Source organism: Aythya fuligula, chromosome 1 (genome assembly GCF_009819795.1).
Source record: "Aythya fuligula isolate bAytFul2 chromosome 1, bAytFul2.pri, whole genome shotgun sequence".
Taxonomy (NCBI): Eukaryota; Metazoa; Chordata; class Aves; order Anseriformes; family Anatidae; genus Aythya; species Aythya fuligula.
In genome coordinates, this window is record NC_045559.1 from 159,517,278 (window position 1) to 159,531,961 (window position 14,684).

Consider the following 14,684-nt stretch of genomic DNA (forward strand, 5'->3'; position numbering starts at 1 on the left):
CCCGTAATTGCACTTTCTGAACCAAAGAGGCAATTATATGTGTACACATACATATATAGACATGTAGGTAGGTAGGTCCATATGTGTGTGCTTCTGTGTGTGTACAAACATAAGAGCAGGAAACAAAGAGAGTATTTTAATGATAACACTGGAGAATGAGGCTTCCAGAAGATTTAGGACCTCATAAGATTCTAATCTATAAGATTAAATTTTAGGAGACAAGCTGTGCATTTGTATTTTAATTTTCAGCAATTACAATGAAAATACTGTTCTTGAAAACGTGCATTTTCATACTCCATTATGTAATTATTTTCTACCTGGATTCTATAGAGTCTGAGATTCAGAACTGACATCTCAGCAAGACTCTGGCAGCATGGTTAGTCATGTAAAAGGTAGTCCTCAAAATAAGGAAGAAGAGAACTTGTAGTTGTTTGTTGAACAGAAAAATAAATTTTATGAACATAACTGCACGACAGCAACACAGTAACAAACTTCTACCTGGACCTATCACCACCACAACTCAGATTACCATCTTCCAGAAGTATAGTGTTTCCAATGATAGCATTGATGTTGGTATACAACAAAAGAATATACTTGGTGTTTTCAGTGATGTTCAAAACAGAAGAAAAGTATTTTTTAAGCACATGATGATAGCTACTACATCTAGTAACATATAATACCCTTTCTTATGTTTTCCCTCCTCCAGTTTCCCAAAACTGGAAATAAAGGAAAGTTTATTATTAAAAAAAAAAAAAAAAAAAAAAAAAAAAAAAAAAAAAAAAAAAAAAAAGTTGAAAGCTAGAGTTCCTGAGAATAAGTATTAATAAAAACTATTGAACTATTCTATTCCCTACTTGCATGTTTTGGATGATAAATTACTGCAAACATTTTGGGAGGTTCAGAGAAGATTCAAGAATGTTTTTATCTTTCCAGCCATTACTTTGTGGTTTCTGACTGAGTTAACTGGTTGTGTAGGGATGTAATACATTTTTCTATTGGACAGCATGGTATTGACTTAATCATTTGTAATTTAACTTCTGAAAGTTAGACATCTAAAATCCGATCTAGGAATTTTAGGATCCCTTTATAGTTAATGAAGAAAAATATCTCCACCAGGGATATTCATCTGTTCTATCTTATGATGAGATTAATGACTCTCTAGAGGTATCTGTTCCTTTCCATAAGCTGTAAAGGGAACAGCCACAATGACAGTACTCCTCAGGGTGTGATGGGGATATTTTATTTTAACAAGTCATTCTCCTTCGAGAGCAAAACTCTATATTTTTTTTTTTTTCCCATGGCTTAGTATACTCGAGTTCATATTCCAATTTGCTGAGACAATATTCACTAAACCAGTTTGTGTGGATGAAACTGAAAACAAAGTTCATTTAATTGTTTCAAAGTATCTCTGCAGAGTAAGGACAAGATTTGTATTTGAGCACTGATCATAAATAGAATGCATAAGTAATTTATTGATTCCTTTATTTTGAATTAAAATTCAACTACAAATACAAAGGAGGGAGGTTCAAGAGATGGAACACAGAACACCACATATGCCCAGTGCAAAATGGTCTATCTGCTTTTTGTACTTCCAGACTCCACACAGTTCAAACAAGTGGGATTTCTGTGTGGCCTGTGGCCTTGTCCAGTAGTGGGATATATCTGCCTAATTTAACTTTAATGAACAAAACCCTATTCATACTTTTAATTATTCTGTACTCCAGGTTTGTTCCAGAAGCTGTGTGGCAGTGCTATTAGGATCATATGTGCCAGCATAATCAACATTCTTTCTTTTTCAGAGGGTGCTTGCTTAACCATGCAATAGAGCAGGCATGGTGATATGATAATGATTGGCTTCAGGGCCAGGGCCTCCTCAGGCCAATGCACAGGACAAGCAAACCTATAGCTGTCTATTCTATAGAGAGGTGTAGCTACATCCCTCAGTGGTGAAAGCCTACTACTTCTCCTCAATATAAAATTGAATTCCTGAATTCAACTCACTGTTGCCTGACAACAGAGTACATTGCCATTCTATGTGTTCTGTTTTGCATTCTACGTAACCTTCATACTTCTGTTTCAAACTTTCCCCAGCAGCCTCAGTTTGTGACTTGAAAACTGTACATAGGTTCTTCCTTCCTGGCAGGGTAGAGTGATCCAAACCTGCCCAAAACCACCCAGCATCTGATATGACCTCCACTTTTTTTTTAAAAGAGAGAAATCCTCCTCTTAATGAAACAGCCTGCTACTTGTAATTAAGAATTCAGGAATAAAGAAATAAAACAAATGAACAAAAAAACACCTCCACCACCAAAATAACACATATATATTTCCTTCCTCAAATTCCTGAGGTATTTAAACTCTTCAGACTCTCAAGAAAAGTTTTCTAGATACTGTCCTAATAGCTCATGAATTTGAGGAGGAATGGGGTCGTGGTCCCAACACCAGAGACCAGAAATGGCTTATAATATAGTCTACAACCTTCTTTCTAATACTTTTATTTCAGAGGATAATCAAACCTTATCAAGGTGTGGACTGTGCTGGGTGAATTGTTTCAGAAGCCCACAGCCAGCTCCCTGAATCTCTTTATCCTCAATGCTCCCTCCCAGCCACACTATAGAAGTCCAAGGCTAAAGAGACACTGTTTATCCCTCAACAGGCAACTTCCAGTTTTGTGATGGAAGTAGGACTCTCTAGACCTACAAGGCCAAGCTGAAATTCTAGAAATACCTAGGGTATATCTAGGGTAGTCAAAGTTCTTACACAGTGAATAAAAATCTTGAGCACTTTATACAAGATATCAAGATATAAGTAAGACTCCAGGGTCTATCATCAAAATATGGATGCTTCTACAGCTACCTTGTAGTTGCCTTGTTTCTTAATAATTTTCACACAGGTGGAGTTTTAGAGATTTGACATAAATATTCCACCAATCAAAACATGAAATGTACACTTTTCAAAAGAGTTTCAAAGATATCGCAAAAGGAAATGAGTATTTCACAATTTTAAATCTGTCCCTCTGTGACAGGATAAAAATACATATTCTAAAATCTTGATGAATAGGGCATGTTTCTTAAACACAGAGATGCAAATAGCATAGCTTCATTGCCTATATCTGTGTGTGTACTATGATTGTAGATGATTATATATTAAGTTTTACTAATGTGTAGTTCTGTGAGGGGCTGTGTATAGAGGAAAGATGGTTTAACAGGATATCTTAAGGTGAAATAAAATATATATATTCTAATCAAATATAGAGTGTAGGAATTGTTAAACATTCTCTGCAAGATAAATAGTAAAATTAACTAAATTAAGAATTTGTTATTCTTACTATTTATGCAATTTTATTTGGGGAAAAAAAAACACAACTGATATGCTCATATGATAAACTGTGGCTTTGTTATCTGGATTTAACAATGTAGGAAAACCTTTAAAATATTTTACTTTAGCTAGTTTTTGAAATATATTTTCAATTGAATCAATTGTTTATGCATTACAGAACAAAATTGTAATGATAAAAGGGACAAAAGTTATCTGCAGTGAAGAGATACATTGATTCAGACAATCCTTTTATCATGCTGCCAGTATTGGCAGCAGCATGTCAAGAGTATGCTTTGATTTTGCATTCATTTTTGTTAGTGAGTATCTGGATTGCTCAGATTCATTTAGAAGAAGCTTAGTTCCCTTCTGATTATCACTCATGCAGCAGGGTCTGTAGATGTCTAATCTGGTAATTACCACACTATCTTCCTTGGCCTCTATTAAGAAAACTAGAGCTGGATTTCAAAGAGGGATCAAGCAAGAAACATTTTATTTAAACTGCCTGATTTGAATTTTTTGCTCTGTAGGAGCAAAAATAATAGAGGCCAAGGGGAGGGTGGAAATGGGGGATGGGGGTGGGGAAATGAGAAAGAGAAAAGGAAAAGAAGGAGAAAAAGAGAGGAAAAATTTATCTTGTTTAATTTCTTCATAGAGTGGTTGTCTGAGAGTCTTCAAATCTACTCTACACTATTAAACGGTTTATTTTATAACATATAATAGTTTAGGGAGGGCAATTCAGTATTTCTGCTATTGTAGGAGTCACAAAACATTTTGCAGCTTTCTGGCACCTGCATGAAGCTGTGACTTATGAATATGCTAATTAGACTGCAACCAGAACTGGCTTGGGTTCAGCACTTGCACACAATTTGTACTCAGGCTACCAGCACTGCTTGGAGGCTGACTACAGAAAGTAATATTTAGATTGATCAGCTCAACATAATGCACTTTTATTAAAACAGAGACTTTAAAAATAATAGCTTAAAGTTATCCTGTGCCAACATAGTGAAAATTAATTTTAAACCATTTTTTCTATGTCTGGAAGGTTATTGTTCAGTTTAAATAGTCGGAATTCAAAAGCTAATTTTTATAGCACGTTATGTAGTTTAATGGCAGACAAAAGAGGCACATACTAGTAATGACTGCCACACTTATTAATGTCTAGACTACATCTTCTTCATAATATCCATAATATCCATAATATTCATAATATCCATGTACCTGTTAACCTTGAATGCTGAAAAGTAGCTCCTGCCATTTCTATACAGAAATGTCTTCTATGTAGCATCTGTAATTTATGTGTTTAATATTTGGAGAAGCAGTACTGTCTCTAAAACCAAATTTATGAACTAGACATCAAGTTGACTTGCAACTACTTCCACCTATTGCACATTACCAGAGTTAAAACATTAAAAATGATGTCCTTAGATTTAGAAACCTTAATACCAATTTCAAAAGAAACTACTTCAAAGGTCTAAATTATCATGTTTTACTTAGTTAATATACAGACAACAAAAGCAAAGCAGTCAGATTTTTAGAGATGAACATCCCTAGTTTCTAATTTTATTAAAAGAGAAATGAATATATTTTGTACAGTTGTTTTCAGTAATTGACTGTAACAAAATAAACGCATTTGAAATTAATTCAATTTATACTTCTGACAGATGCTAAGACTCAGGGTATTTAGAACAAAATGAACATGTATTTTTAAAAGTGTGATAGCTTCAGATTAAATTCCCTACCTATTTTTAAAGGTATCATAAATAATCTCTGTGATTTTGAAAATACTACTATAGGGTAGAAATTAACGTGGCTTTACCTACACAGTGAGAACAAACACAAAAATATACTTTAGGTGTTGTTTGAATCTGGAAGTAACTAATAAATAGAAAACACACAGATACAAATATTTTCTAATAGTTCTTATTGTGGGTTGCCAGCTGAAATAACTGCACATCATAACAGTAACTTTGTCACAATGGCAGTAAACCTTAGTACTTTGGAATAGGAGAAGTGTTTTAGTTCCTTCTTAGTCTGTACTGAGAATATTGTCATAATTTTACATGAAATGTATATATACTCCTGATATTCAAAGTTATTCATATCATAAGGGTTTAAAATGCTTTGTCCCTACTAATTGTTTCTTAAGCATGGCATGTAGATTTAATAGTTTCCACTAATACATTAAACTAATATATTTGAAATATCTTTTTTGGACTGTATAGGGAAAGATAGTCACAAGGAACCAAATTCTATTATTTTGCAAAAATGTAATCTCTTCCCTAAAGATTGTCAACATGGGGAGAGAAGGACTTTTTTTTTTTTTTTTTTTTTTTTTTTGGTACTCAATTACTCTCAAAGATACTCTAATGCTTTAAATTTTACAAAGATTCTCTGGTGCTTCCCACCACTCCAATATTTTCTTATGTCATTTCACTACATTTCCAATGTCTTTGTTCAGGGTGCAGGTAGAAAATACACTGTCCATTCACCAGCTATTTCCTTTTATTCTTACATTTCCAACAGCAGATCTTTAATAAGCTCAAGTATATGCCGTATATATACATGTGAAAAATGTCTTTTTTTTTTTTTTTTTCCTATGAACTGACATTAAAAACACTGTGCTTTGTTCTTTCCAAAGGAAGCTTGAATAGAAATGTTTTGTAACTTGGTTTGTCAGATCAGCATGCTTTCTACCAAATCTCTGATGTCATCAGAAGAAATATGAAAAAGGTTTAATACCTCATTTATAGCTTATAGTACTAGTACTCACGGCAAAATAACCTATGAGTGAGTACTTAATGCAAATATTCTCATACAAAGAAGTAGATATTTTTATAGATAGTATGTCTTTTATGGAAGTCCATGGACTTAAAACTTATTTTTTTTCTCCTGCGCTTTAATATTAATTATTACAATGGTGTGGAGAGCTCAAAGGTAACCTATGCACCCACAAACATAAGAACTAAGGAGATAAATCAAAGACAGCATCAAGATGTCTTTCAGCTCAAATACGTTCCTTAGAACAAGTATAACCTTGAGCTCAGCCAGAGATCTAAGTATTCATCTAATTTGGCTCTCTGAAATATATTTATTTTATTTATTTATTTTTGCTTATAAACACAAATATTCACCCATACCCATATCACCCATTCCCAGACACTTTACCCGTATCATATCCCTGATGAACAGATGGAAATAAACATCTTTAAATGAAACCTTTGTTTATATAAAAAGGATCCAATTCTCATGGTAGATGCATGTGTGCTCCCACTGTGATTTACCCCTGGCAGGTAGGTAAACACCACATAGCTGGTTGCACACTCTCTGCAGGTGGGGTGGGGGAGAAAACTGGTAAGGTAAAAGTGGGAGAACTCATGGGTTGAGATAAGGACAGTTTGTTAGGTAAAGTAAAAGCTTCATGTGCAAGCAAAGCAAAACAAGGAATTCATTGTTTTCATTACTTCCCATCAGCAGGCAGGTGTTCAGCCACTTCCAGGAAAGCAGGGCTCATCCATCATGTGCAACAGTTTATTAGGAAAACAAATGTCCATCTGTGTACACCCCCCCTCCTGCTACACACACACACACTTCTTTACCCCAGCTTTTATTACTGGGCATGACATCATATGATATGTAATATCTCTTTGGTCACTCCAGGTCAGTTTTCATGTCTGTTTTCCCTCCCAGTTTCTTGTGTACTCCCAACCTCCTTGCTGACAGAGTAGTATGAGAAGAAAAAAAGTCTTTGGCTTTGTGTAAGCACTGCTCTGCAACAAATAAAAAGTCTGTGCTTCGTCTCCATTATTTTCATCAAAAATACAAAACACAGTACGTGTATTGTGTGTGTCTCTATGAAGAAAATTAACTCTATCCCAGCCAAAACTATGATGGTTCCCCTACATGAAATTAAATATATAAATTGAAGCTTAGTCAAGATAGGCTTTAAACTATTAAAAAAAGAAAGGCTTCTCTTTTACTTAAAGATGAGGTAAAAAATAAAAAAGCAATGCTGTACCTCATTCCTACATCCACATAGGATATACTCAGGTATATTTAAATACATCCTGGTTTCTAGAAAAAAATAAAAATAAGTATTAATATTTTATATAATTCTTGGTTTAGTTTTACAGTCTAAAGACATACAGTATTGAAGACTCTCTACTTACATTTAAAATTCTGTATTGTAAAGAATTTTAAGATCTTCTGGCTGTCTTTCATTCCAGCATTATCATTTTAAAAACTGATTATGGTATGCTTCACCAATGAATCTCTACCTAGGTAAATTTAAATCAACTTGGAAGATATGAACTTTATTATACATGAGACTCTCCACTCCAACTTGTTCAAACTGTTAAAAGTCAATTTCTTTAAAGTAGAAAAATAATCATGTGATAGGTAAGATAAAAATATTTATTGGTGATCTAGTGCTAGGATTCTTTTTTGAACAGGAAAGGAAAGGAAAGGAAAGGAAAGGAAAGGAAAGGAAAGGAAAGGAAAGGAAAGGAAAGGAAAGGAAAGGAAAGGAAAGGAAAGGAAAGGAAAGGAAAGGAAAGGAAAGGAAAGGAAAGGAAAGGAAAGGAAAGGAAAGGAAAGGAAAGGAAAGGAAAGGAAAGGAAAGGAAAGGAAAGGAAAGGAAAGGAAAGGAAAGAAAAGAAAAGAAAAGAAAAGAAAAGAAAAGAAAAGAAAAGAAAAGAAAAGAAAAGAAAAGAAAAGAAAAGAAAAGAAAAGAAAAGAAAAGAAAAGAAAAGAAAAGAAAAGAAAAGAAAAGAAATAAAGAAGATTACATTGGGTAAAATGATGAGCATTTGTAGGAGTAAATATAAATGTATAATTCCATGCTGCCATTTCAATATACTATAATAGACTTTGTCCTATTTGGATATTCCTAAAGAGAGATGAAAGCTCAGGTTAGTAAGGAGTAAATTGTGCCTTACCATTAGGTAGATACAGTCCACAATTTGTAAACAGTGTATCTGTTCTTTACTTTCCTGTATGCTGTGACAGAAGGCATGAAGCTAGGCAGGCATATTTTCATGTACTAATATAACCCCCAAAAACTGAATGTTAAAAATATGTTTTGTTATGTTTTGAATGTTAAAAAGTTTGTTAAAACTTAAAGAAACATCTCAGCCTAGAATAAACTGAACAGACTGTTATGAGATAAGAAATCCCTTCCACCTAACATTATGCCATAGACAATGTCATTGAGTCTGTGGTTATAATGTTCTTTTACTCTGAACTTCGTAACTTTAGATACGGGACAGATTACCTAACTCTTAGAAACCTGGGACACACTAACATTATATAAGCTATATAATTTCTTCACAATAAGTAGCACCTATATTGTCCTAGTTTTCAAGAAGGGCAAGAAAGAAGACCTTGATAATTACAGGCCTGTCAGTCTTACTTCAGTGCCTGGTAAAATTATGGTGAAGATTATTCTTGGACTTATAGAAAAACACTTGAAAGATAACTCAGTCATTGGTCACAGCCAACACAGGTTCACAATAGTAAAGGCATGTTTAAAAAACTTACTTTATTTTTTATGACAAGGTTACCTACCTAGCTGAACAAAGGAAGTCAGTTGATGTGACCTTTTTAGATTATAGCAAAGCTTTTGATACTCTCTCTCACAGTATCCGTCTGGACAAAAAATCCAGTATACAACTAGACAAATATATAATGTTGTGGGTGAAAAATTGACTGACATGTCGGGCACAAAGGATTATAGTAAATGGTGCTACATCAGGCTGGCAGCCAGTCACTAGTGGGATTCCTCACTATTTTAGGGACACCATTCCCACCATTTTAGAGACAGTTATCTTTACTGGTTTTATTCATGATTTGGCTATAGGACTCAAACATATGCTAAGGAAGTTTACAGACAACACTAAATTAGGAGGATGTGTTTTAGGCACCACAAAATAAGAATATAAAACTGTTAGAGTGTCCAAGGAGGGTTACGAAGATGCTAAAGACATGAGAAGCATCTGAAGTCACTTGTCTTGTTCAGCCTAGGGAAGAGAAGGCTGTGAGGAGATCTCATGGGAAGTTAAGACCAGCTATTAGGTGTAGGTTTTTCACTGAGAGGTTGATTGGACACTGGAACAGGCTCCCCAGAGAAGTGGTTATAACACCAAGCCAACCAGAGTTCAAGAAGTTTTTCAATGACCTCTGTCCTGGATTGTCCTCTCTGACATGGATTTACTTTTAGGTAGTCCTGTGTGGAACCAGGAGTTAAACTTGATGAATTTTGTGTGTCCCTTCTAGCTCAATATGTTCTATGATTATATCAGTCTGTATGCACCTACGATAGTAATTTTACAAACTACAGGAATATATGATATAAAATATGCCTGTATTAAAAAATGAATTGGATCTTTGAATTGGATCCAGTTCTTTTTCAACTTTTTAAATTTTATGTTTCCACAATCATTTTCATATCTGTGGTAAGAAGTTATTGGAAAGGACTGAGGGCAAAATACATTCTCATGGACCTGGCTTTCAATATATGCTCTATTAGAAGTGAATGAAAATATTCTAGGTTAAGTGATAACATATAAAAATTGTTCAATATTTATCATACTTTGTGTCAATGCTTTTGATAGAAATTGACTATAAAGATTTTAGTATTATATTGCCTAGATAACTAACATGAATTTTCATTGTATTAAAGAAAGGGACAATGTAACAATTACGATCAAAAAAGCTAGATTGCAAAAGATCTTAAATCACTTTGGATTCATGTAATACCATGTCAATAACATCTCTTTGCAAGAAGAACTGTTGGAGAATTGGATAATATTAGAAGTGCATGTTAAAGAATTAGTGAGCACTAGAATCTACAGAAAAGACAAAAGAGGAACCATTCAAAATACCTGAAGACAGGCTGCTACACTATCCTTTCACTGGAAGTTCCTGCTGTGTATGAGAATATGTATGCATATATAGAAAGAGAAGGAAGGAAAGGATAATTATTCTCACTAGGACTTAATTTTCTTGTTGATGAACTGTTGTGAAGTTTTCTTGGCTCTATAATGAGTATCACTGTGAAAATCATCCCATTTCCTTTTGCTTTCATCGTTATTCTACACGTTACCAATCTAAAAGAACATTAATTAAGTGTTCAATCTTATTTAGAAGTTTCCTTCCCTTAAGATCCAAAAGGGAAATGAAGCATCTTCACATTGATGTACGTAAGGTATAAGCACCTGTGAGTGTATAGCCTCTATGAATAAGAAATGTTATATGCTAGGTGATAGCATATACAGTATGCTGTCATATATATACAACATAAGGAAATATATATATGCTGTCATATATATATACATATATGTCATATGTATATGACATATACATATATGATACATGTAAAAGGAAAGAGTAAAAGGAAAGAGATACAGTAAAAGGAAAGAGATATAGAGAAGCAGTAAGGCTGAAAAACAAACAAACAAAAACCACCAAACTTGGATACTAATTTTATTGTATTAATTTCCTTTCTTCTCAATTTCCAAAAGTATTAATTTAATCTAACTTCAAACATATTTCTGCTAATATATACTGGGTTGTCTTATTATTTAGACTATCATTTTAATGTCATTACACTCTACCATGTTAAAAACAAAACAAAACAAAACAAAAACAAATAAACAAACAAACAAAAACAAAACAAACAAACAAAAAAAAATTGATTAAAACCAATCATATTTCATGTGGCAATTCTGGAAATAGTGATTACACAGTCAAAATATATATAGCTGCATTAAATGGAGAAAAGCCATTGATATGTAAAATAAACATTCAGGACTCCATGACCATTGAATTTAAAGCAGGAGTAGACCTAAGATTTGTATGGGTTAGAATTGGTAACTGCAACTGTACTAAGTGTACAAATAAGAAATGACTACATGATCTGTGTTGTATAAGCATGCCTTTTCACAGTAAAATAATAATAACAAAACTTAAAAAATATATATCTTCAGTTGCAAATGTATGACAATTCTTCACCTCAGTCAACCTCTTTACTAACAGATGTGATGTATGCCAGACCATCAGTGTGTTCTTTATGCTAAAGCTTCCGTGATCTTCATGATAGCATAGGCTGTAAGTGTCAGGTTCAGGCTTTCTTGAGGGACTTGGGCAGCGTCTGTGCACTCTAGGTAGTTAGAGTGCACATCCGCTTACTGTTGCTGTTCAGGAACTCAGATCATAGTTAATTGGAGGATTTAGAGACCTCCAGGTAATAACAATTGGGCATCTGTTCCAGAATCACAGAATCACAGAATTAAAGAGGTAGGAAAGGACCTTGAAAGATCACCAGGTCCAACTCCACTGCCAAAGCAGACTCCTTAGAGCAGGCTGCCCAGGTAGGTGTCCAGACAGGCCTTAAATATCTCCAGAGAAGGACACTCCACAGCCTCCCTGGGCAGCCTGTTCTAGTGCTCCGTCACCCTCACCGTGAAGAAGTTCTTTCGCGTGTTGGTGCAGAATGTCCTGTGCTCCATCTTGTGAACATTACTCCTTGTCCTGTCCGCGCAAACCACTGAAAAGAGATTGGCCAAATCCCTCTGTCTCCCACACCTCAAATATTTATACACATTGATGAGACCCCCTCTCAGTTTTCTTTTCTCCAGGCTGAACAGACACAGGTCTCTCAACCTTTCCTCATAACGAAGATGCTCCAGGCCCTGTATCATCTTTGTGGTCCTCTGCTGGACTCTTTCCAGGAGATCCCTGTCTCTTTTGTACCGGGGAGCCCAGAACTGGACACGGTACTCCACCAGGTGAGACCTGACCAGGGCAGAGTAGAGGGGGAGGACCACCTCCCTTGACCTGCTGGCCACTCTCCTTTTAATGCACTCCAGGAACCCATTGGCCCTCTTGGCTACTGGGGCACACTGCTGGCTGATGGTCAACCTGTCATCCATGAGGACAGCCACATCCTTCTCCTCAGAGCTCCTCTCCAGCAGGTCATCCCCCAGCCTGTACAGATACATGTGGTTGTTCCTTCCCAGGTGAAGGTCTCTACGCTTGCTCTTATTAAACCTCATTTGGTTACTTCCTGCCTATCTTTCCAGTCTGTGCAGGTCTTGCTGAATGGCAGCACAGCCTTCTGGTGTGTCAGCCACTCCTCCCAGCTTTGTGTCATCGGCATACTTGCTGAGGGCAGACACTATTCATCACCTCATCAAGGTCATCGATGAAGATGTTGAACGAGACTGGACCCAGCACCGACCCCTGGGGAACACCGCTAATCGCAGGTCTCTTACGAGCTACTGTATGTGGGTAGCAGTTTAATGAACATGTTTGAGATGCAGATGAAATGAATCAGAAGATCATGAACTTGAAAACTTTTTAAGAGTGAATTTTGTAGAGGGATTATAAGTGCAATAACTAATAATACTATAAAAGTCGCTGATTTCTGGGAAACGGATTGTAGCCAGGAATATCCTAGGACATTCAGAATTGTGCTCTAAGCTTCAGACCCTCTATGCCAAATGCTTTTTATTCCTTACCCTCCTCAGCAGTGTTTATCAAACTGCCTTGAGTCAAACCTGAGGTGTGTAATGTAAGAAAGGCAAGACATCGGCCCACAGCTGTAAGCAAAATAAAGTAAAAAAAAAAAAAAAAAAAAAAAAAAGAAATTTTAGCTAGAGCTTGACTTTGGTTCAGTTTACTGCATATTTAATATCAGGAAAGGTACAGCATTTGCATTATCAGGGGACATAACAACACTGTCTATCTTATTAAATAATATAGACAAACAACTAAATAGAAATCTATGCTAAATGTATAAGAGAAAAATAATTTAGTTTCAAAAAGGCATATAAAAAAAAATGGAAATAATCTCTTTTCAAATACATTAACAGCTTCTCTCATAATCATTTTTACAGTGTCTCTGAGCAATAAGTTTCCAGTTTTGCAGGTCATATTTTTTATATTATGAAGAATCCAAATGTATAGTCTGGCAGCATTTTACCTCCATGTCACAGTAAGGCCTATGCACGCAGCTTCCACTATGCTCACATTCAGATTTCTCAGAATAGAAACCCAAGCGTGTTAACTGGAAGACTGGTAGTGATTTTTTATTATTATTTTTTTCTTGTATATGATCTGAATGGCTGAGTGACTAGAAACTAGTCACATATTTACTATATTTATGTCTGACTGTATACAGAATCATCTATGGCTTTTGTTCAGTATTCTGATCCTTCCATCTACATCTTCAGTAATAAACTAAACAAAATGAGTGAGAATACAGAAAGGAAGCACATGATTATCAAAACAGTTTATAAGCACTGCCCTTGACATACCCTGGACTAACTACCAAGAATCTCATTTGGAACCTGACCAAATAAAATCTGGCCCTGCTGGATAGCTAATGTGGAGCAGAGCCAATTCATTATAGCTGGCTGGATGTAGATTGCCTTCTCTGGAAAGTAAGAGAGTGAGAATTCTGCTATATGACAGTATAGCTGTGTCTTGCTTCTTACTCTCACAGACAAAAAAGACGAGGCAGTCTTATTTAGTTTACTAATACAAACTTTCCTCAGACCTAATAAATATGTATTTATTATTTTATTATTATTATTATTATTATTATTTTTAATTTAATTTATAACCTTTATATATATATATATACAATTTTCAAGAGAATATCAATAACACAGTATTAGCACCTTCCCTACAATTTGTTATTCTTCACTGCTCTTTTGTTTTATTTTGTTTTTTCCTTCCCTCTTCAACTAGTCCCATTGCCTGTAGACATCTAGCTTTAGGGTCATGGAGTTTGCTTTTATAAATTCTGTTAAAGCACAATGGTGATGAATGGTGTTTTAAAATTAATAATTCTAATTATAATGAACACTTATTTTTCCTCTTGGTGTTTAGTGTAACATCTCACTAATTACAAATATTTTTTTTGCCATTCATACAGATATACAAGCTGTGGCCTCTAATATCTAGTTTCAGGGTATTTTTATCACTATTTTAATGGTTTGTATTTAATTTAATATTACTGAGAAAAATTGAAGGAACCTTTCCAAGCAGCTGGGGAAAAAAAAAAAAAAAAAAAAAAAAAAAAAAGTAAATATTTATTGACACATTTTGTCTTCATTTTCCAAAGGCTCCTTCTCCTCCAACATCTGCACAAATTATGGGAGTCATGTTGTAATTCTTGTATACTCACCAAATGAACTCACAGACTCTGGATGTCAGGGTAAGATACTATAAATATAAATTGTTAAAGTCCAGTGTTTTAGAGATATTTTTCTTAAAAAAAAAAAAAACAAACATTAAGTAAAGTTCTATTATCAGTAGGTGAGCTACCCCAATTATTCTGACTTCAGTGGAGGAAAAGATTTACA